Below are 25,317 nucleotides of genomic sequence, written 5' to 3'. Positions count from 1 at the left end.
GACTTGTGTCAGTCTCTGCTTAGGGCTACATCAATAGGAAACAAACCATAGAGATAGAACATGGAACTACTTTATTGTGTCAAGTTTCAAAAGCTAGCACACACCGTGTTTTATTTAGAGTTCCAACTACATGTATCCATATAGGAGAAAAGAGCGTGAAACCTAAAAATTAAAACTGTTACTGCCAACGAACGGTTTAACCTAGAAGAACGAAATTTGGTGAGCCAAGTGGGATTGGGGTACTGTTCATTACCTGAAAGTGTCATCAAGATTTGGTGAAAAAATGTGTGCTGAGATTTCAGGAAACTCGTATTTTTTTCGAAGATTGTCAACCCCTTTCCATTAAAGTGATTTGTGCCAGTCTGCTTAGGCCTCATCAATAGGAAACAAACCATAGAGATAGAACTTGGAACTACTTTATTGTGTCAAGTTTCAAAGAGCTAGCACAAACCGTGTTTGATTTAGAGTTCCAAATATATGTATCCATATAGGAGAAAACAGAGTGAAATCTAAAAATTAAAACAGTTACTGCCAACGATCGGTTTAACCTACAAGAACAAAATGTGGTTAGCCAAGTGGGATTGGGGTACTGATCATTACCTGAAAGTGTCATCAAGATTGGGTGAAAAAATGTGTGCTGAGATTTCAGGAAACTCGTAGTTTTTTGGATGCTGGGCAACCTTTTTACATGAAAGTGACTTGTGTCAGTCTCTCCTTAGGGCTACATCAATAGGAAACAAACCATAGAGATAGAACTTGGAACTACTTTATTGTGTCAAGTTTCAAAGAGCTAGCACACACCGTGTTTGATTTAGAGTTCCAACTACATGTATCCATATAGGAGAAAACAGCGTGAAACCTAAAAATTAAAACTGTTACTGCCAACGAACGTTTTAACCTAGAAGAACGAAATTTGGTGAGCCAAGTGGGATTGCGGTACTGATCATTACCTGAAAGTTTCATCAAGATTTTGTGAAAAAATGTGTGCTGAGATTTCAGGAAACTCGTAGTTTTTTGGAAGCTTGGGACCCCATTACATGAAAGTGATTTGCGCCAGTCTCTGCTTAGGCCTCATCAATAGGAAACAAACCATAGAGATAGAACTTGGAACTACATTAATATGTCAAGTTTCAAAGAGCTAGCACAAACCGTGTTTGATTTAGAGTTCCAAGTACATGTATTTATACAGGAGAAAACAGAGTGAAACCTAAAAATTTAAACTGGTACTGCCAACTAACGGTTTAACCAAGAAGAACGAAATTTGGTGAGCCAAGTGGGATTGGTGTCCTGATCATTACCTGAAAGTGTCATCAAGTTTGGGTGAAAAAATGTGTGGTGAGATTTCAGGAAACTCCTAGTTTTTTGGAAGCTTGGCAACCCCTCTTCATGAAAGTGATTTGCGCCCGTCTCTGCTTAGGCCTCATCAATAGGAAACAAACCATAGAGATAGAACTTGGAACTACTTTAATGTGTCAAGTTTCAAAGAGCTATCACAAACCGTGTTTGATTTAGAGTCCAAATACATGTATCCATACAGGAGAAAACAGAGTGAAACCTAAAAATTAAAACTGTTACTGCCAACTAACAGTTTAACCTAGAAGAACGAAATTTGGTGAGCCAAGTGGGATTGGGGTACTGATCATTACCTGAAAGTGTCATCAAGATTGGGAGAAAAAATGTGTGCTGAGATTTCAGGAATCTCGTAGTTATTTGGAAGCTGGGCAACCCCTTTCCATAAAAGTGATTTGCGCCAGTCTCTGCTTAGGCCTCATCAATAGGAAACAAACCATAGAGATAGAACTTGGAACTACTTTAATGTGTCAAGTTTCAAAGAGCTACCACAAATCGTGTTTGATTTAGAGTTCCAACTACATGTATCCCTATAGGAGAAAACAGAGTGAAACCTAAAAATTCAAACTGTTACTGCCAACGAACAGTTTAACCAAGAAGAACGAAATTTGGTGAGCCAAGTGGGATTGGGGTACTGATCATTACCTGAAAGTGTCATCAAGATTGGGTGAAAAAATGTGTGCTGAGATTTCAGGAAACTCGTAGTTTTTTGGATGCTGGGCAACCTTTTTACATGAAAGTGACTTGTGTCAGTCTCTGCTTAGGGCTACGTCAATAGGAAACAAACCATAGAGATAGAACATGGAACTACTTTATTGTGTCAAGTTTCAAAAGCTAGCACACACTGTGTTTTATTTAGAGTTCCAACTACATGTATCCATATAGGAGAAAAGAGCGTGAAACCTAAAAATTAAAACTGTTACTGCCAACGAACGGTTTAACCTAGAAGAACGAAATTTGGTGAGCCAAGTGGGATTGGGGTACTGTTCATTACCTGAAAGTGTCATCAAGATTTGGTGAAAAAATGTGTGCTGAGATTTCAGGAAACTCGTATTTTTTTCGAAGATTGTCAACCCCTTTCCATTAAAGTGATTTGTGCCAGTCTGCTTAGGCCTCATTAATAGGAAACAAACCATAGAGATAGAACTTGGAACTACTTTATTGTGTCAAGTTTCAAAGAGCTAGCACAAACCGTGTTTGATTTAGAGTTCCAAATATATGTATCCATATAGGAGAAAACAGAGTGAAATCTAAAAATTAAAACAGTTACTGCCAACGATCGGTTTAACCTACAAGAACAAAATGTGGTTAGCCAAGTGGGATTGGGGTACTGATCATTACCTGAAAGTGTCATCAAGATTGGGTGAAAAAATGTGTGCTGAGATTTCAGGAAACCTGTAGTATTTTGGAAGGTGGGCAACCGCTTTCAATGAAAGTGATTTGCGCCAGTCTCTGCTTAGGCCTCATCAATAGAAAACAAACCATAGAGATGGAACTTGGAACTACTTTAATGTTTCAAGTTTCAAAAGCTAGAACAAACCGTGTTTGATTTAGAGTTTCAAATACATGTATCCCTATAGGAGCAAACAGAGTGAAACCTAAAAATTAAAACTGTTACTGCCAACGAACGGTTTAAGCAAGAAGAATGAAATTTGGTGAGCCAAGTGGGATTGGGATACTGATCATTACCTGAAAGTGTCACCAAGTTTGGGTGAAAGAATGTGTGCTGAGATTTCAGGAAACTCGTAGTATTTGGGAAGCTTGGAACCCCATTCCATGAAAGTGATTTGCACCAGTCTCTGCTTAGGCCTCATCAGTAGGAAACAAACCATAGAGATAGAACTTGGAACTACTTTAATGTGTCAAGTTTCAAAGAGCTAGCACAAACCGTGTTTGATTTAGAGTTCCAACTACATGTATCCCTATAGGAGAAAACAGAGTGAAACATAAAAATTAAAACTGTTACTGCCAACGAACGGTTTAACCAAGAAGAACGAAATTTAGTGAGCCAAGTGGTATTGGGGTACTGATCATTACCTGAATGTGTCATCAAGATTGGGTGAAAAAATGTGTGCTGAGATTTCAGGAAACTCATAGTTTTTTGGAAGCTGGGCAACCCCTTTCCATGAAAGTGATTTGCGACTGTCTCTGCTTAGGCCTCATCAATAGGAAACAAACCATAGAGATAGAACTTGGAACAACTTTAATGTGTCAAGTTTCAAAGAGCTAGCACAAACCGTGTTTGATTTAGAGTTCCAACTACATGTATCCATATAGGAGAAAACAGAGTTAAACCTAAAAATTAAAACTGTTACTGCCAACGAACGGTTTAAACTCGAAGAACGAAATTTGGTGAGCCAAGTGGGATTGGGGTACTGATCATTACCTGAAAGTGTCATCAAGTTTGCGTTAAAGAATGTGTGCTGAGATTTCAGGAAACTCGTAGTATTTGGGAAGCTTGGAACCCCATTCCATGAAAGTGATTTGGCCAGTCTCTGCTTAGGCCTCATCAATAGGAAACAAACCATAGAGATAGAACTTGGAAGTACTTTAATGTGTCAAGATTCAAAACATTGCACAAACCGTGTTTGATTTAGAGTTCCAAGTACATGTATCCCTATAGGAGAAAACAGAGTGAAAAAAAAATTAAAACTGTTACTGACAACGAACGGTTTAACCTAGAACGAAATTTGGTGAGCCAAGTGGGATTGGGGTACTGATCATTACCTGAAAGTGTCATCAAGATTGGGTGAAAAAATGTGTGCTGAGATTTCAGGAAACTCGTAGTTTTTAGGAAGCTAGGCAAATTCTTTCCATGAAAGTGATTTGCACCAGTCTCTGCTTAGGGCTACATCAATAGGAAACAATCCATAGAGATAGAACTTGGAACTACTTTATTGTGTCAAGTTTCAAAGAGCTAGCACAAACCGTGTTTGATTTAGAGTTCCAACTACATGTATCCATATAGGATAAAACAGAGTGAAAACTAAAAATTAAAACAGTTACTGCCAAAGAACGGTTTAACCTACAAGAACAAAATGTGGTGAGCCAAGTTGGATTGGGGTACTGATCATTACCTGAAAGTGTCATCAAGTTTGGGTGAAAAAATATGTGCTGAGATTTCAGGAAACTGTTAGTTTTTTGGAAGCTAGGCAAACCCTTTCCATGAAAGTGATTTGCAACAGTCTCTGCTTAGGCCTCATCAATAGGAAAAAAACCATAGAGATAGAACTTGGAACTACTTTATTGTGTCACGTTTCAAAGAGCTAGCACAAACCGTGTTTGATTTAGAGTTCCAACTACATGTATCCCTATAGGAGAAAAGAGAGTGAAACCTAAAAATTAAAACTGTTACTGCCAACGAACGGTTTAACCTAGAAGAACGAAATTTGGTGAGCCAAGTGGGATTGGGGTACTGATCATTACCTGAAAGTGTCATCAAGATTGGGTGAAAAAATGTGTGCTGAGATTTCAGGAAACTCGTAGATTTTTGGATGCTGGGCAACCTTTTTACATGAAAGTGACTTGTGTCAGTCTCTCTTTAGGGCTACATCAATAGGAAACAATCCATAGAGATAGAACTTGGAACTACTTTATTGTGTCAAGTTTCAAAGAGCTAGCACACACCGTGTTTGATTTAGAGTTCCAACTACATGTATCCATATAGGAGAAAACAGCGTGAAACCTAAAAATTAAAACTGTTACTGCCAACGAACGTTTTAACCTAGAAGAACGAAATTTGGTGAGCCAAGTGGGATTGCGGTACTGATCATTACCTGAAAGTGTCATCAAGATTGGGTGAAAAAATGTGTGCTGAGATTTCAGGAAACTCGTAGTTTTTTGGATGCTGGGCAACCTTTTTACATGAAAGTGACTTGTGTCAGTCTCTGCTTAGGGCTACGTCAATAGGAAACAAACCATAGAGATAGAACATGGAACTACTTTATTGTGTCAAGTTTCAAAAGCTAGCACACACCGTGTTTTATTTAGAGTTCCAACTACATGTATCCATATAGGAGAAAAGAGCGTGAAACCTAAAAATTAAAACTGTTACTGTCAACGAACGGTTTAACCTAGAAGAACGAAATTTGGTGAGCCAAGTGGGATTGGGGTACTGTTCATTACCTGAAAGTGTCATCAAGATTTGGTGAAAAAATGTGTGCTGAGATTTCAGGAAACTCGTATTTTTTTCGAAGATTGTCAACCCCTTTCCATTAAAGTGATTTGTGCCAGTCTGCTTAGGCCTCATCAATAGGAAACAAACCATAGAGATAGAACTTGGAACTACTTTATTGTGTCAAGTTTCAAAGAGCTAGCACAAACCGTGTTTGATTTAGAGTTCCAAATATATGTATCCATATAGGAGAAAACAGAGTGAAATCTAAAAATTAAAACAGTTACTGCCAACGATCGGTTTAACCTACAAGAACAAAATGTGGTTAGCCAAGTGGGATTGGGGTACTGATCATTACCTGAAAGTGTCATCAAGATTGGGTGAAAAAATGTGTGCTGAGATTTCAGGAAACCTGTAGTATTTTGGAAGGTGGGCAACCGCTTTCAATGAAAGTGATTTGCGCCAGTCTCTGCTTAGGCCTCATCAATAGAAAACAAACCATAGAGATGGAACTTGGAACTACTTTAATGTTTCAAGTTTCAAAAGCTAGAACAAACCGTGTTTGATTTAGAGTTTCAAATACATGTATCCCTATAGGAGCAAACAGAGTGAAACCTAAAAATTAAAACTGTTACTGCCAACGAACGGTTTAAGCAAGAAGAATGAAATTTGGTGAGCCAAGTGGGATTGGGATACTGATCATTACCTGAAAGTGTCATCAAGTTTGGGTGAAAGAATGTGTGCTGAGATTTCAGGAAACTCGTAGTATTTGGGAAGCTTGGAACCCCATTCCATGAAAGTGATTTGCACCAGTCTCTGCTTAGGCCTCATCAGTAGGAAACAAACCATAGAGATAGAACTTGGAACTACTTTAATGTGTCAAGTTTCAAAGAGCTAGCACAAACCGTGTTTGATTTAGAGTTCCAACTACATGTATCCCTATAGGAGAAAACAGAGTGAAACATAAAAATTAAAACTGTTACTGCCAACGAACGGTTTAACCAAGAAGAACGAAATTTAGTGAGCCAAGTGGTATTGGGGTACTGATCATTACCTGAATGTGTCATCAAGATTGGGTGAAAAAATGTGTGCTGAGATTTCAGGAAACTCATAGTTTTTTGGAAGCTGGGCAACCCCTTTCCATGAAAGTGATTTGCGACTGTCTCTGCTTAGGCCTCATCAATAGGAAACAAACCATAGAGATAGAACTTGGAACAACTTTAATGTGTCAAGTTTCAAAGAGCTAGCACAAACCGTGTTTGATTTAGAGTTCCAACTACATGTATCCATATAGGAGAAAACAGAGTTAAACCTAAAAATTAAAACTGTTACTGCCAACGAACGGTTTAAACTCGAAGAACGAAATTTGGTGAGCCAAGTGGGATTGGGGTACTGATCATTACCTGAAAGTGTCATCAAGTTTGCGTTAAAGAATGTGTGCTGAGATTTCAGGAAACTCGTAGTATTTGGGAAGCTTGGAACCCCATTCCATGAAAGTGATTTGGCCAGTCTCTGCTTAGGCCTCATCAATAGGAAACAAACCATAGAGATAGAACTTGGAAGTACTTTAATGTGTCAAGATTCAAAACATTGCACAAACCGTGTTTGATTTAGAGTTCCAAGTACATGTATCCCTATAGGAGAAAACAGAGTGAAAAAAAAATTAAAACTGTTACTGACAACGAACGGTTTAACCTAGAACGAAATTTGGTGAGCCAAGTGGGATTGGGGTACTGATCATTACCTGAAAGTGTCATCAAGATTGGGTGAAAAAATGTGTGCTGAGATTTCAGGAAACTCGTAGTTTTTAGGAAGCTAGGCAAATTCTTTCCATGAAAGTGATTTGCACCAGTCTCTGCTTAGGGCTACATCAATAGGAAACAATCCATAGAGATAGAACTTGGAACTACTTTATTGTGTCAAGTTTCAAAGAGCTAGCACAAACCGTGTTTGATTTAGAGTTCCAACTACATGTATCCATATAGGATAAAACAGAGTGAAAACTAAAAATTAAAACAGTTACTGCCAAAGAACGGTTTAACCTACAAGAACAAAATGTGGTGAGCCAAGTTGGATTGGGGTACTGATCATTACCTGAAAGTGTCATCAAGTTTGGGTGAAAAAATATGTGCTGAGATTTCAGGAAACTGTTAGTTTTTTGGAAGCTAGGCAAACCCTTTCCATGAAAGTGATTTGCAACAGTCTCTGCTTAGGCCTCATCAATAGGAAAAAAACCATAGAGATAGAACTTGGAACTACTTTATTGTGTCACGTTTCAAAGAGCTAGCACAAACCGTGTTTGATTTAGAGTTCCAACTACATGTATCCCTATAGGAGAAAAGAGAGTGAAACCTAAAAATTAAAACTGTTACTGCCAACGAACGGTTTAACCTAGAAGAACGAAATTTGGTGAGCCAAGTGGGATTGGGGTACTGATCATTACCTGAAAGTGTCATCAAGATTGGGTGAAAAAATGTGTGCTGAGATTTCAGGAAACTCGTAGATTTTTGGATGCTGGGCAACCTTTTTACATGAAAGTGACTTGTGTCAGTCTCTCTTTAGGGCTACATCAATAGGAAACAATCCATAGAGATAGAACTTGGAACTACTTTATTGTGTCAAGTTTCAAAGAGCTAGCACACACCGTGTTTGATTTAGATTTCCAACTACATGTATCCATATAGGAGAAAACAGCGTGAAACCTAAAAATTAAAACTGTTACTGCCAACGAACGTTTTAACCTAGAAGAACGAAATTTGGTGAGCCAAGTGGGATTGCGGTACTGATCATTACCTGAAAGTTTCATCAAGATTTTGTGAAAAAATGTGTGCTGAGATTTCAGGAAACTCGTAGTTTTTTGGAAGCTTGGGACCCCATTACATGAAAGTGATTTGCGCCAGTCTCTGCTTAGGCCTCATCAATAGGAAACAAACCATAGAGATAGAACTTGGAACTACATTAATATGTCAAGTTTCAAAGAGCTAGCACAAACCGTGTTTGATTTAGAGTTCCAAGTACATGTATTTATACAGGAGAAAACAGAGTGAAACCTAAAAATTTAAACTGGTACTGCCAACTAACGGTTTAACCAAGAAGAACGAAATTTGGTGAGCCAAGTGGGATTGGTGTCCTGATCATTACCTGAAAGTGTCATCAAGATTGGGTGAAAAAATGTGTGGTGAGATTTCAGGAAACTCCTAGTTTTTTGGAAGCTTGGCAACCCCTCTTCATGAAAGTGATTTGCGCCCGTCTCTGCTTAGGCCTCATCAATAGGAAACAAACCATAGAGATAGAACTTGGAACTACTTTAATGTGTCAAGTTTCAAAGAGCTATCACAAACCGAGTTTGATTTAGAGTTTCAAATACATGTATCCATACAGGAGAAAACAGAGTGAAACCTAAAAATTAAAACTGTTACTGCCAACTAACAGTTTAACCTAGAAGAACGAAAATTGGTGAGCCAAGTGGGATTGGGGTACTGATCATTACCTGAAAGTGTCATCAAGATTGGGAGAAAAAATGTGTGCTGAGATTTCAGGAATCTCGTAGTTATTTGGAAGCTGGGCAACCCCTTTCCATAAAAGTGATTTGCGCCGGTCTCTGCTTAGGCCTCATCAATAGGAAACAAACCATAGAGATGGAACTTGGAACTACTTTAATGTTTCAAGTTTCAAAAGCTAGAACAAACCGTGTTTGATTTAGAGTTTCAAATACATGTATCCCTATAGGAGCAAACAGAGTGAAACCTAAAAATTAAAACTGTTACTGCCAACGAACGGTTTAAGCAAGAAGAATGAAATTTGGTGAGCCAAGTGGGATTGGGATACTGATCATTACCTGAAAGTGTCATCAAGATTGGGTGAAAAAATGTGTGCTGATATTTCAGGCAACTCGAATTTTTTTGGATGCTGGGCAACATTTTTACATGAAAGTGACTTGTGTCAGTCTCTGCTTAGGGCTACATCAATAGGAAACAAACCATAGAGATAGAACTTGGAACTACTTTATTGTGTCAAGTTTCAAAGAGCTAGCACAAACCTTGTTTGATTTAGAGTTCCAACTACAGGTATCCCTAAGGAGAAAACAGAGTGAAACCTAAAACTAAAACTGTTACTGCAAACGAACGGTTTAACCTAGAAGAACGAAATTTAGTGAGCCAAGTCGGACAGGGAACTGAACGTTACCTGAAAGTGTCATCAGGATTGGGTGAAAAAATATGTGCTGAGATTTCAGGAATCTCATAGTTTTTTGGAAGCTTGACAACCCCTTTCCACGAAAGTGATTTGCGCCAGTCTCTGCTTTGGGCTACATCAAGAGGAAACAAACCATTGAGATAGAACTTGGAACTACTTTATTGTGTCAAGTTTCAAAGAGCTAGCACAAACCGTGTTTGATGGAGAGTTCCAACTACATGTATCCATATAGGAGAAAACAGAGTGAAAACTAAAAATTAAAACTATTACTGCCAACGAACGGTTTAACATATAAGAACGAAATTTTGTGAGCCAAGTGGGATTGGGGTACTGATCATTACCTGAATGTGTCATCAGGATTGGGTGAAAAAATGTGTGCTGAGATTTCCGGAAACTCGTAGTTTTTTCGAAGCTTGGAAAACCCTTTCCATGACAGTTATGTGCGCGAATCTGCTTAGGGCTACATCAATAGGAAACAAAAAATAGAGATAGAACTTGGAACTACTTTATTGTGTCAAGTTTCAAAGAGCTAACACGAACCTTATTTGATTTAAAGTTCCAACTACATGTATCCCTATAGGAGAAAACAGATGAAACCTAAAATTTAAAACAGTTACTGCCAACGAACGGTTTAACCTAGAAGAACGAATTTTGTGAGCCAAGTGGGATTGGGGTACTGATCTTTACCTGAAAGTGTCATCAATATTGGGTGAAAAAATGTGTGCTGAGATTTCAGGAAACTCGTAGTTTTTTGGAAGCTTGGCAACCCCATTCAATTAAAGGGATTTGCGCCAGTCTCTGCTTAGGCCTCATCAATAGGAAACAAACCATAGAGATAGAAGTTGGAACTACTTTATTGTGTCAAGTTTCCAAGAGCTAGCACAAACCGTGTTTGATTTAGAGTTCCAACTACATGTATCCATATAGGAGAAAACAGAGTGAAACGTAAAAATTAAAACTGTTACTGCCAATGAACGGTTTAAGGTAGAAGAACTAAATTTGGAGAGCCAAGTAGCATTGGGGTACTGATCATTACCTGAAAGTGTAATCAAGTTTGGGTGAAAAAATGTGTGCTGAGATATCAGGAAACTCGTAGTTTTTTAGAAGTTTAGCATCCCCTTTCCATGAAAGTGATTTGCGCCAGTCTCTGCTTAGGGCTACATCAATAGGAAACAAACCATAGAGACAGAACTTCGAATTACTTTATTGTGTCAAGTTTCAAAAAGCTATCACAAACCGTGTTTGATTTAGGTTTCCAACTACATGTATCCATATAGAAGAAAACAGAGTGAAACCAAAAAATTCAAACTGTTACTGCAAAAGAAAGGTTTAATCAAGAAGAACGAAATTTGGTGAGCCAAGTGGGATTGGTATACTGATCATTACCTGAAAGAGTCATAAAGATTGGGTGAAAAAATGTGTGTTGAGATTTCAGGAAACTCGTAGTTTTTTGGAAGCTTGGCAACCACTTTCCATCTAAGTGATTCCCGCCAGTCTCTCCTTAGGGCTACATCAATAAAAACAAACCGTAGATTTAGAACATGGAACTACTTTATTGTGACAAGTTTCAAAGAGCTAGCACAAACCGTGTTTGATTGAGAGATCCAACTACATGTATCCATATAGGAAAAACAGAGTGAAACCTAAAAATTAAAACTGTTACTGCCAACGAACGGTTTAACCTAGAAGAACGAAATTTAGTGTGCCAAGTGGGATTGCTCTACTGATCATTACCTGAATGTGTCATCAAGATTGGGTCAAAAAATATGTGCTGAGATTTCAGGAAACTCATAGTTTTTTGGAAGCTTGGCAACCCCTTTCAATGAAAGTGATTTGCACCAGAATCTGCTTAGGGCTACATCAGTAGGAAAGAAACTGTAGTGTTAGAACATGGAACTACTTTATTGTGTCAAGTTTCAAAGAGCTAGCACAAACCGTGTTTGATTTAGAGTTCCAACTACATGTATCCCTATAGGAGAAAACAGACTGAAACCTAAAAATTAAAACAGTTACTGCCAACGAACGGTTTAACCTGGAAGAACGAAATTTGGAGAGCCAAGTGGGATAGGGGTAGTGATCATTACCTGAAAGTGTCATCAAGATTGGGTGAAAAAATGTGTGCTGAGATTTCAGGAAACTCGTAGTTTTTTGGAAGCTTGGCAACCCCTTTCTATGAAAGTGATTTGCGCCAGTCTCTGCTTAGGCCTCATCAATAGGAAATAAACCATAATGATAGAACTTGGAACTACTATATTGTGTCAAGTTTCAAAGAGCTAGCACCAACCGTGTTTGATTTACAGTTCCAACTACATGTATCCCTGTAGGAGAAAACAGAGTGAAACCTAAAAATTAAAACTGTTACTGCCAACGAACGGTTTAACCTAGAAGAACGAAATTTGGTGAGCCAAGTGGGATTGGGGTACTGATGATTACCTGAAAGTGTCATCAAGATTGGGTGAAAAAACGTTTGCTGAGATTTCAGGAAACTCGTAGTTTTTTGGATTCTGGGCAACTTCTTTTCATGAAAGTGATTTGCGCCAGTCTCTACTTAGGCCTCATCAATAGGAAACAAACCATAGAGATAGAAGTTGGAACTACTTTATTGTGTCAAGTTACAAAGAGCTAGCACAAACCGTGTTTGAATTAGAGTTCCAACTACATGTATCCCTATAGGAGAAAACAGAGTGAAACCTAAAAATTAAAAGTGTTACTGCCAGCGAACGGTTTAACCTAGAAGAATGAAATTTGGTGACCCAAGAGGGATTCGGGTACTGATCATTACCTGAAAGTGTCATCCAGAATGGGTGGAAAATTTGTGCAGAGATTTCAGGACACTCGTAGTTTTTTGGAAGCTTGGCAACCCATTTCCATGAAAGTGATTTGCTCCAGTCTCTGCTTAGGGCTACATCAATAGGAAGCAAACCATAGTGATAGAACTTGGAACTACTTTCTTGTGTCAAGTTTCAAACAGCTAGCACAAACCGTGTTTTATTTAGAGTTACAACTACATGTATCCGTATAGGAGAAAACAGAGTGAAACCTAAAAATTAAAACTGTTACTGCCAAAGAACGGTTTAACCTAGAAGAACGAAATTTGGTGAGCCAAGTGGGATTGGGGTACTGATCATTACCTGAAACTGTCATCAAGATTGGGTGAAAAAATGTGTGCTGAGATTTCAGGAAACTCGTAGTTTTTTGGAAGCTTGGCAACCTTTTCCATGAAAGTGATTTGTGCCAGTCTCTGCTTAGGCCTCATCAATAGGAAACAAACCATAGAGATAGAACTTGCAACTACTTTATTGTGTCAACTTTCAAAGAGCTAGCACAAACCGTGTTTGATTTAGAGTTCCAACTACATGTATCCCTATAGGAGAAAACAGAGTGAAACCTAAAAATTTAAACTGTTACTGCCAATGAATGGTTTAACCTAGAAGAACGAAATTTGGTGAGCCAAGTGGGATTGGGGTACTGATCATTACCTGAAAGTGTCATCAAGATTGGGTGAAAAAATGTGTGCTGAGATTTCAGGAAACTAGTAGTTTTTTGGATGCTGGGCAACCCCTTTCCATGAAAGTGACTTGTGTCAGTCTCTGCTTAGGGCTACATCAGTTGGAAACAACCCATAGAGATAGAAGTTGGAACTACTTTATTGTGTCAAGTTTCAAAGAGCTAGCAAAAACCGTGTTTGATTTAGAGTTCCAACTACATGTATCCATATAGGAGAAAACAGAGTGAAACCTAAAAATTAAAACTGTTACTGCCAACGAACGGTGTAACCTAGAAGAACTAAATTTGGTGTGCCAAGTGGGATTGGGGTACTGATGATTACCTGAAAGTGTCATCAAGATTGTCTGAAAAAATGTGTGCTGAGATTTCAGGAAACTCGTAGTTTTTTGGAAGCTTGGCAACCCCATTCAATTAAAGGGATTTGCGCCAGTCTCTGCTTAGGCCTCATCAATAGGAAACAAACCATAGAGATAGAAGTTGGAACTACTTTATTGTGTCAAGTTTCAAAGAGCTAACACAAACCATGTTTGATTTAGAGTTCCAACTACATGTATCCCTATAGGAGAAAACAGAGTGAAACCTATAAATTAAAAATGTTACTGCCAACGAACGGTTTAACCTAGAAGAACGAAATTTGGGGAGCCAAGTGGGACTGGGGTACTGATCATTACCTGAAAGTGTCAGCAAGATTGGCTGAAAAAATGTGTGCTGAGATATCAGGAAACTCGTAGTTTTTTGGAAGCTTGGCAACCCCTTTCAATGAAAGTGATTTGCGCCAGTCTCTGCTTAGGCCCCATCAATAGGAAACAAACCGTAGAGATAAAAATTGTAATTACTTTATTGTGTCAAGTTTCAAAGAGCTAGCACAAACCGTGTTTCATTTAGAGTTCCAACTATATGTATCCCTATATGAGAAAACAGAGTGGAACCTAAAAATTAAAAGTGTTACTGCCAACGAATGGTTTAACCTAGAAGAATGAAATTTGGTGAGCCAAGTGGGATTGGGGTACTGATCATTACCTGAAAGTGTCATCCAGATTGGGTGAAAAATTTGTGCAGAGATTTCAGGAAACTCGTAGTTTTTTGGAAGCTTGGCAACCCCTTTCAATGAAAGTGTTTTGCTCCAGTCTCTGCTTAGGGCTACATCAGTAGGAATCTTACTGTAGAGATAGAACATGGAACTACTTTATTCTGTCAACTTTCAAAGAGGTAGCACAAACTGTGTTTGATTTAGTGTTCCAACTACATGTATCCATACAGGAGAAAACAGAGTGAAACCTAAAAATTTAAACGGTTACTGCTAACGAATGGTTTAACCTAGAAGAACGAAACTTGGTGAGCCAAGTGGGATCGGGGTACTGATCATTACCTGAAAGTGTCATCAATATTGGGTGAAAAAATGTGTGCTGAGATTTCAGGAAACTAGTAGTTTTTTGGAAGCTGGGCAACCCCTTTCCATGAAAGTGATTTGCGCCAGTCTCTGCTTAGGCCTCATCAATAGGAAACAAACCATACAGATAGACCTTGGAACTACTTTATTGTGTCAAGTTTCAAAGAGCTAGCCCAAACCTTGTTTGATTTAGAGTTCCAACTACATGTATCCCTGTAGGAGAAAACAGAGTGAAACCTAAAAATTAAAACTGTTACTGCCAACGAACGGTTTAATCTAGAAGAACGAAATTTGGTGAGCTAAGTGGGACTGGGGTACTGATCATTACCTGAAAGTGTCATCAAGATTGGGTAAAAAAATGTGTGCTGAGATTTCAGGAAACCCATAGTTTTTTGGAAGCTTGGCAACCCCTTTTCATGAAAGTGATTTGCGCCAGTCTCTGCTTAGGCCTCATCAATAGGAAACAAACTATAGAAACAGAACTTGGAACTACTTTATTGAGTCAAGTTTCAAAGAGCTAGAACAAACAGTGTTTGATTTAGAGTTCCAACTACATGTATCCCTATAGGAGAAAACAGAGTGAAACCTAAAAATTAAAACTGTTACTGCCCACAAACGGTTTAACCTAGAAGAAAAAAAATTTGGTGAGCTAAGTGGGACTGGGGTACTGATCATTACCTGAAAGTGTCATCAAGATTGGGTAAAAAAATGTGTGCTGAGATTTCAGGAAACTCGTAGTTTTTTGGAAGCTGGGCAACCCCTTTTCATGAAAGTGATTTGCGCCAGTCTCTGCTTAGGGCTACATCAATAGGAAAAATCCATAGAGATAGAACTTGGAAATACTTTATTGTGTCAAGTTTCAAGGAGCTAGCACAAACCGTGTTTGATTTAGAGTTCCAACTACATGTATCCCTATAGGAGAGAACAGAGTGAAACCTAAAAATGAAAACTGTTACTGCGAACGAACGGTTTAACCTAGAAGAACGAAATTTGGTGAGCCAAGTGGGATTGGGGTACTGATATTTACCTGAAAGTGTCATCAAGATTGGGTGAAAAAACGTGTGCTGAGATTTCAGGAAACTCGTAGTTTTTTGGATTCTGGGCAACCCCTTTCCATGAAAGTGATTTGCGCCAGTCTCTGCTTAGGCCTCATCAATAGGAAACAAACCATAGAGATAGAAGTTGGAACTACTTTATTGTGTCAAGTTTCAAAGAGCTAGCACAAACCGTGTTTGATTTAGAGTTCCAACTACATGTATCCCTATAGGAGAAAACAGAGTGAAACCTAAAAATTAAAAGTGTTACTGCCAGCGAACGGTTTAACCTAGAAGAATGAAATTTGGTGACCCAAGAGGGATTCGGGTACTGATCATTACCTGAAAGTGTCATCCAGAATGGGTGGAAAATTTGTGCAGAGATTTCAGGACACTCGTAGTTTTTTGGAAGCTTGGCAACCCATTTCCATGAAAGTGATTTGCTCCAGTCTCTGCTTAGGGCTACATCAATAGGAAGCAAACCATAGTGATAGAACTTGGAACTACTTTCTTGTGTCAAGTTTCAAAGAGCTAGCACAAACCGTGTTTGATTTACAGTTCCAACTACATGTATCCCTGTAGGAGAAAACAGAGTGAAACCTAAAAATTAAAACTGTTACTGCCAACGAACGGTTTAACCTAGAAGATCGATATTTGGTGAGCCAAGTGGGATTGGGGTTCTGATGATTACCTGAAAATGTCATCAAGATTGGGTGAAAAAATGTGTGCTGGGATTTCAGGAAACTCGTAGTTTTTTGGAAGCTTGGCAACCCCATTCAATTAAAGGGATTTGTGCCAGTCTCTGCTTAGGATTCATCAATAGGAAACAAACCATAGAGATAGAAGTTGGAACTACTTTATTGTGTCATGTTTCAAAGAGCTAGCACAAACCGTGTTTGATTTAGAGTTCCAACTACATGTATCCCTATAGGAGAAAACAGAGTGAAACCTAAAAATTAAAAGTGTTACTGCCAGCGAATGGTTTAAACTAGAAGAATGAAATTTGGTGAGCCAAGAGGGATTCGGGTACTGATCATTATCTGAAAGTGTCATCCAGAATGAGTGGAAAATTTGTGCAGAGATTTCAGGACACACGTAGTTTTTTGGAAGATGGGCAACCCCTTTCCATGAAAGTGATTTGCTCCAGTCTCTGCTTAGGGCTACATCAATAGGAAACAAACCATAGTGATAGAACTTGGAACTACTTTCTTGTGTCATGTTTCAAAGCGTTAGCACAAACCGTGTTTGATTTAGAGTTCCAACTACATGTATCTCTGTAGGAGAAAACAGAGTGAAACCTAAAATTTAAAACTGTTACTGCCAACGAACGGTTTAACCTAGAAGAACGAAATTTGGTGAGCCAAGTGGGATTGGGGTACTGATCATTACCTGAAAGTGTCATCAAGGTTGGGTGAAAAAATGTGTGCTGAGATTTCAGGAAACTCGTAGTTATTTGGAAGCTAGGCAAAACCTTTCCATGAAAGTGATTTACACCAGTCTCTGCTTAGGGCTACATCAATAGGAAACAAACCATAGAGATAGAACATGGAACTACTTTATTGTGTCAAGTTTCAAAGAGCTAGCATAAACCGTGTTTGATTTAGAGTTCCAACTACATGTATCCCTATAGGAAAAAACAGAGTGAAACCTAAAAATTTAAACTGTTACTGCCAACAAACGGTTAAACCTAGAAGAACGAAATTTGGTGAGCCAAGTGGGATTGGGGTACTGATCATTACCTGAAAGTGTCATCAAGATTGGGTGAAAAAATGTGTGCTGAGATTTCAGGAAACTTGTAGTGTTTTGGAAGCTGGGCAACCACTTTCCATGAAAGTGATTTGCACCAGTCTCTGCTTAGGCCTCATCAATAGGAAACAAACCATAGAGATAGAACTTGGAACTACTTTATTGTGTCAAGTTTCAAGAGCTAGCACAAACCGTGTGTTATTTAGAGTTCCAACTACATGTATCCATATAGGAGAAAACAGAGTGAAACCTAAAAATTAAAACTGTTACTGCCAACGAACGGTTTAACCTAGAAGAACGAAATCTGGTGAGCCAAGTGGGATTGGGGTACTGATCATTACCTGAAAGTGTCATCCAGATTGGGTGAAAGAATGTTTGCTGAGATTTCAGGAAACTCGTAGTTCTTTGGAAGCTTGGAACCCCTTTCCATGTAAGTAATTTGCGCCAGTCTCTGCTTAGGCCTCATCAATAGGAAACAAACCATACAGATAGAAGTTGGAACTACTTTATTGTGTCAAGTTTCAAAGAGCTAGCACAAACCATGTTTGATTTAGAGTTCCAACTACATGTATCCCTGTAGGAGAAAACAGAGTGAAACCTAAAAATTAAAACTGTTACTGCCCACGAACGGTTTAACCTAGAAGAACGAAATTTGGTGAGCCAAGTGGGATTGGGGTACGGATCATTACGTGAAAGTGTCATCAAGATTGGGTGAAAAAATGTGTGCTGAGATTTCAGGAAACTTGTAGTTTTTTGGAAGCTGGGCAACCCCTTTTCATGAAAGTGATTTGCGCCAGTCTCTGCTTACGGCTACATCAATAGGAAAAATCCATAGAGATAGAACTTGGAAATACTTTATTGTGTCAAGTTTCAAGGAGCTAGCACAAACCGTGTTTGATTTAGAGTTCCAACTACATGTATCCATATAGGAGAGAACAGAGTGAAACCTAAAAATTAAAACTGTTACTGCCAACGAACGGTTTAACCTAGAAGGAAATTTGGTGAGCCAAGTGGGATTGGGGTACTGATCATTACCTGAAAGTGTCATCAAGATTGGGTGAAAAAATGTGTGTTGAGATTTCAGGAAACTCGTAGTTTTTTGGAAGCTTGGAACCCCATTCCATGAAAGTGATTTGCGCCAGTCTCTGCTTAGGCCTCATCAATAGGAAAAAAAACATAATGATAGAACTTGGAACTACTATATTGTGTCAAGTTTCAAAGAGCTAGCACCAACTGTGTTTGATTTACAGTTCCAACTACATGTATCCCTGTAGGAGAAAACAGAGTGAAACCTAAAAATTAAAACTGTTACTGCCAACGAACGGTTTAACCTAGAAGAACGATATTTGGTGAGCCAAGTGGGATTGGGGTTCTGATGATTACCTGAAAATGTCATCAAGATTGGGTGAAAAAATGTGTGCTGGGATTTCAGGAAACTCGTAGTTTTTTGGAAGCTTGGCAACCCCATTCAATTAAAGGGATTTGTGCCAGTCTCTGCTTAGGATTCATCAATAGGAAACAAACCATAGAGATAGAAGTTGGAACTACTTTATTGTGTCATGTTTCAAAGAGCTAGCACAAACCGTGTTTGATTTAGAGTTCCAACTACATGTATCCCTATAGGAGAAAACAGAGTGAAACCTAAAAATTAAAAGTGTTACTGCCAGCGAACGGTTTAAACTAGAAGAATGAAATTTGGTGAGCCAAGAGGGATTCGGGTACTGATCATTATCTGAAAGTGTCATCCAGAATGAGTGGAAAATTTGTGCAGAGATTTCAGGACACACGTAGTTTTTTGGAAGCTGGGCAAACCCTTTCCATGAAAGTGATTTGCTCCAGTCTCTGCTTAGGGCTACATCAATAGGAAACAAACCATAGTGATAGAACTTGGAACTACTTTCTTGTGTCATGTTTCAAAGCGTTAGCACAAACCGTGTTTGATTTAGAGTTCCAACTACATGTATCTCTGTAGGAGAAAACAGAGTGAAACCTAAAATTTAAAACTGTTACTGCCAACGAACGGTTTAACCTAGAAGAACGAAATTTGGTGAGCCAAGTGGGATTGGGGTACTGATCATTACCTGAAAGTGTCATCAAGGTTGGGTGAAAAAATGTGTGCTGAGATTTCAGGAAACTCGTAGTTATTTGGAAGCTAGGCAAAACCTTTCCATGAAAGTGATTTACACCAGTCTCTGCTTAGGGCTACATCAATAGGAAACAAACCATAGAGATAGAACATGGAACTACTTTATTGTGTCAAGTTTCAAAGAGCTAGCACAAACCGTGTTTGATTTAGAGTTCCAACTACATGTATCCCTATAGGAAAAAACAGAGTGAAACCTAAAAATTTAAACTGTTACTGCCAACAAACGGTTAAACCTAGAAGAACGAAATTTGGTGAGCCAAGTGGGATTGGGGTACTGATCATTACCTGAAAGTGTCATCAAGATTGGGTGAAAAAATGTGTGCTGAGATTTCAGGAAACTCGTAGTTTTTTGGAAGCAAGGCAAACCCTTTCCATGAAAGTGATTTGCACCAGTCTCTGCTTAGGGCTACATCAATAGGAAACAAACCATAGAAACAGAAATTGGAACTACTCTATTGTGTCAAGTTTCAAAGAGCTAGCACAAACCGTGTTTGATTTAGAGTTCCAAATACATGTATCCCTATAGGAGAAAAGAGAGTGAAACCTAAAAATTAAAACTGTTACTGCCAACGAACGGTTTAACCTAGAAGAATGAAATTTGGTGAGCCAAGTGGGATTGGGGTACTGATCATTACCTGAAAGTGTCATCAAGATTGGGTGAAAAAATGTGTGCTGAGATTTCAGGAAACTCATAGTTTTTTGGAAGCTTGGAACCCCATTCCATGAAAGTGATTTGCGCCAGTCTCTGCTTAGGCCTCATCAATAGGAAACAAACCATAGAGATGGAACTTGGAACTACTTTATTGTGTCAAGTTTCAAAGAGCTAGCACAAACCGTGTTTGATTTAGAGTTCCAACTACATGTATCTATATATGAGAAAACAGAGTGAAACCTAAAAATTAAAACTGTTACTGCCAACGAACGGTTTAAACTAGAAGATCAAAATTTGTTGAGCCAAGTGGGACTGGGGTACTGATCATTACCTGAAAGTGTCATCAAGACTGGGTGAAAAAAATGTGTGCTGAGATTTCAGGAAACTCGTAGATTTTTGGAAGATGGGCAACCTTTTTACATGAAATTGATTTGCGCCAGTCTCTGCTTAGGCCTCATCAATAGGAAACAAACCATAGAGATAGAACTTGGAACTACTTTATTGTGTCAAGTTTCAAAGAGCTAGCACAAACCGTGTTTGATTTAGAGTTCCAAATACATGTATCCATATAGGAGAAAAGAGAGTGAAACCTAAAAATTAAAACTGTTACTGCCAACGAACGGTTTAACCTAGAAGAATGAAATTTGGTGAGCCAAGTGGGATTGGGGTACTGACCATTACCTGAAAGTGTCATCAAGATTGGGTGAAAAAATGTGTGCTGAGATTTCAGGAAACACGTAGTTTTTTGGATTCTGGGAGACCCCTTTCCATGAAAGTGATTTGTGTCAGTCTCTGCTTAGGGCTACATCAATAGGAAAAAAAACCATAGAGATAGAACTTGGAACTACGTTATTGTGTCAAGTTTCAAAGAGCTAGCACAAACTGTGTTTGTTTTAGAGTTCCAAATACATGTATCCATATAGGAGAAAACAGAGTGAAACCTAAAAATTAAAACTGTTACTGCCAACAAACGGTTTAACCTAGAATAACGAAATTTGGTTAGCCAATTGGGATTGGGGTACTGATCATTACCTGAAAGTGTCATCAAGATTGGGTGAAAAATTGTGTGCTGAGATTTCAGGAAACTCGTAGTTTTTTCTAAGCAAGGCAAACCCTTTCCATGAAAGTGATTTGCGCCAGTCTCTGCTTAGGCCTCATCAATATGAAACAAACCATAGAGATAGAACTTGGAACTACTATATTGTGTCAAGTTTCAATGATCTAGCACAAACCGTGTTTGATTTAGAGTTCCAACTACAGGTATCCATATAGGAGAAAACAGAGTGAAACCTAAAAATTAAAACAGTTACTGGCAATGAACGGTTTAACCTACAAGAACAAAATGTGGTGAGCCACGTGAGATTGGGGTACTGATCATTACCTGAAAGTGTAATCAAGATTGGGTGAAAAAATGTGTGCGGAGATTTCAGGAAACTTGTAGTTTTTTGGAATCTAGGCAAACCCTTTCAGTGAAAGTGATTTGCACCAGTCTCTGCTTAGGCCTCATCAATAGGAAACAAACCATAGAGATAGAACATGGAACTACTTTATTGTGTCAAGTTTCAAAGAGCTAGCACAAACCGTGTTTGATTTAGAGTTCCAACTACATGTATCCCTATAGGAAAAAACAGAGTGAAACCTAAAAATTTAAACTGTTACTGCCAACAAACGGTTTAACCTAGAAGAACGAAATTTGGTGAGCCAAGTGGGATTGGGGTACTGATCATTACCTGAAAGTGTCATCAAGATTGGGTGAAAAAATGTGTGCTGAGATTTCAGGAAACTTGTAGTGTTTTGGAAGCTGGGCAACCACTTTCCATGAAAGTGATTTGCACCAGTCTCTGCTTAGGCCTCATCAATAGGAAACAAACCACAGAGATAGAACTTGGAACTACTTTATTGTGTCAAGTTTCAAGAGCTAGCACAAACCGTGTGTTATTTAGAGTTCCAACTACATGTATCCATATAGGAGAAAACAGAGTGAAACCTAAAAATTAAAACTGTTACTGCCAACGAACGGTTTAACCAAGAAGAACGAAATTTGGTGACCCAAGTGGGATTGCGGTACTGATCATTACCTGAAAGTGTCATCAAGATTGGGTGAAAAAATGTGTGCTGTGATTTCAGGAAACTCGTAGTTTTTTGGAAGCAAGGCAAACCCTTTCCATGAAAGTGATTTGCACCAGTCTCTGCTTAGGGCTACATCAATAGGAAACAAACCATAGAGATAGAAATTGGAACTACTCTATTTTGTCATGTTTCAAAGAGCTAGCACAAACCGTGTTTGATTTAGAGTTCCAAATACATGTATCCCTATAGGAGAAAAGAGAGTGAAACCTAAAAATTAAAACTGTTACTGCCAACGAAAAGTTTAACCTAGAAGAACGAAATTTGGTGAGCCAAGTGGTATTGGGGTACTGATCATTACCTGAAAGTGTCATCAAGACTGGGTGAAAAAATGTGTGCTGAGATTTCAGGAAACTCATAGTTTTTTGGAAGCTTGGAACCCCATTCCATGAAAGTGATTTGCGCCAGTCTCTGCTTAGGCCTCATAAATAGGAAACAAACCATAGAGACGGAACTTGGAACTACTTTATTGTGTCAAGTTTCAAAGAGCTAGCACAAACCGTGTTTGATTTAGAGTTCCAACTACATCTATCCATATAGGAGAAAACAGAGTGAAACCTAAAATTAAAACTGTTACTGCCAACGAACGGTTTAACCTAGAAGATCGAAATTTGTTGAGCCAAGTGGGACTGGGGTACTGATCATTACCTGAAAGTGTCATCAAGGTTGGGTTAAAAAATGTGTGCTGAGATTTCAGGAAACTCGTAGTTTTTTGGAAGCTAGGCAAAACCTTTCCATGAAAGTGATTTTCACCAGTCTCTGCTTAGGGCTACATCAATAGGAAACAAAACATAGAGATAGAACTTGGAACTACTTTATTGTGTCAAGTTTCAAAGAGCTAGCACAAACCGTGTTTGATTTAGAGTTCCAACTACATGTATCCCTATAGGAGAAAACAGAGTGAAACCTAAAAATTTAAACTGTTACTGCCAACAAACGGCTTAACCTAGAAGAACGAAATTTGGTGAGCCAAGTGGGATTGGGGTACTGATCATTACCTGAAAGTGTCATCAAGGATGGGTGAAAAAATGTGTGCTGAGATTTCAGGAAACTCGTAGTTATTTGGAAGCTAGGCAAAACCTTTCCATGAAAGTAATTTACACCAGTCTCTGCTTAGGGCTACATCAATAGGAAACAAACCATAGAGATAGAACATGGAACTACTTTATTGTGTCAAGTTTCAAAGAGCTAGCACAAACCGTGTTTGATTTAGAGTTCCAACTACATGTATCCCTATAGGAAAAAACAGAGTGAAACCTAAAAATTTAAACTGTTACTGCCAACAAACGGTTTAACCTAGAAGAACGAAATTTGGTGAGCCAAGTGGGATTGGGGTACTGATCATTACCTGAAAGTGTCATCAAGACTGGGTGAAAAAATGTGTGCTGAGATTTCAGGAAACTCGTAGTTTTTTGGAAGCAAGGCAAACCCTTTCAGTGAAAGTGATTTGCACCAGTCTCTGCTTAGGCCTCATCAATAGGAAACAAACCGGAGAGATAGAACTTGGAACTACTTTATTGTGTCATGTTTCAAAGCGGTAGCACAAACCGTGTTCGATTTAGAGTTCCAACTACATGTATCTCTGTAGGAGAAAACAGAGTGAAACCTAAAATTTAAAACTGTTACTGCCAACGAACGGTTTAACCTAGAAGAACGAAATTTGGTGAGCCAAGTGGGATTGGGGTACTGATCATTACCTGAAAGTGTCATCAAGGTTGGGTGAAAAAATGTGTGCTGAGATTTCAGGAAACTCGTAGTTATTTGGAAGCTAGGCAAAACCTTTCCATGAAAGTGATTTACACCAGTCTCTGCTTAGGGCTACATCAATAGGAAACAAACCATAGAGATAGAACATGGAACTACTTTATTGTGTCAAGTTTCAAAGAGCTAGCACAAACCGTGTTTGATTTAGAGTTCCAACTACATGTATCCATATAGGAAAAAACAGAGTGAAACCTAAATTTAAAACTGTTACTGCCAACAAACGGTTTAACCTAGAAGAACGAAATTTGGTGAGCCAAGTGGGATTGGGGTACTGATCATTACCTGAAAGTGTCATCAAGATTGGGTGAAAAAATGTGTGCTGAGATTTCAGGAAACTCGTAGTTTTTTGGATTCTGGGAGACCCCTTTCCATGAAAGTGATTTGTGTCAGTCTCTGCTTAGGGCTACATCAATAGGAAAAAAAAAACCATAGAGATAGAACTTGGAACTACGTTATTGTGTCAAGTTTCAAAGAGCTAGCACAAACTGTGTTTGTTTTAGAGTTCCAAATACATGTATCCATATAGGAGAAAAGAGAGTGAAACCTAAAAATTAAAACTGTTACTGCCAACGAACGGTTTAACCTAGAAGAATGAAATTTGGTGAGCCAAGTGGGATTGGGGTACTGATCATTACCTGAAAGTGTCATCAAGATTGGGTGAAAAAATGTGTGCTGAGATTTCAGGAAACTCATAGTTTTTTGGAAGCTTGGAACCCCATTCCATGAAAGTGATTTGCGCCAGTCTCTGCTTAGGCCTCATCAATAGGAAACAAACCATAGAGATGGAACTTGGAACTACTTTATTGTGTCAAGTTTCAAAGAGCTAGCACAAACCGTGTTTGATTTAGAGTTCCAACTACATGTATCTATATATGAGAAAACAGAGTGAAACCTAAAAATTAAAACTGTTACTGCCAACGAACGGTTTAAACTAGAAGATCAAAATTTGTTGAGCCAAGTGGGACTGGGGTACTGATCATTACCTGAAAGTGTCATCAAGACTGGGTGAAAAAAATGTGTGCTGAGATTTCAGGAAACTCGTAGTTTTTTGGAAGATGGGCAACCTTTTTACATGAAATTGATTTGCGCCAGTCTCTGCTTAGGCCTCATCAATAGGAAACAAACCATAGAGATAGAACTTGGAACTACTTTATTGTGTCAAGTTTCAAAGAGCTAGCACAAACCGTGTTTGATTTAGAGTTCCAAATACATGTATCCATATAGGAGAAAAGAGAGTGAAACCTAAAAATTAAAACTGTTACTGCCAAAGAACGGTTTAACCTAGAAGAATGA

This window comes from Spermophilus citellus (genome assembly GCF_964194105.1).
Source record: "Spermophilus citellus genome assembly, chromosome: 12".
Lineage (NCBI taxonomy): Eukaryota > Metazoa > Chordata > Mammalia > Rodentia > Sciuridae > Spermophilus > Spermophilus citellus.
The sequence above is the reverse complement of the archived record's forward strand: the minus strand, read 5'-3'. Positions refer to the sequence as shown.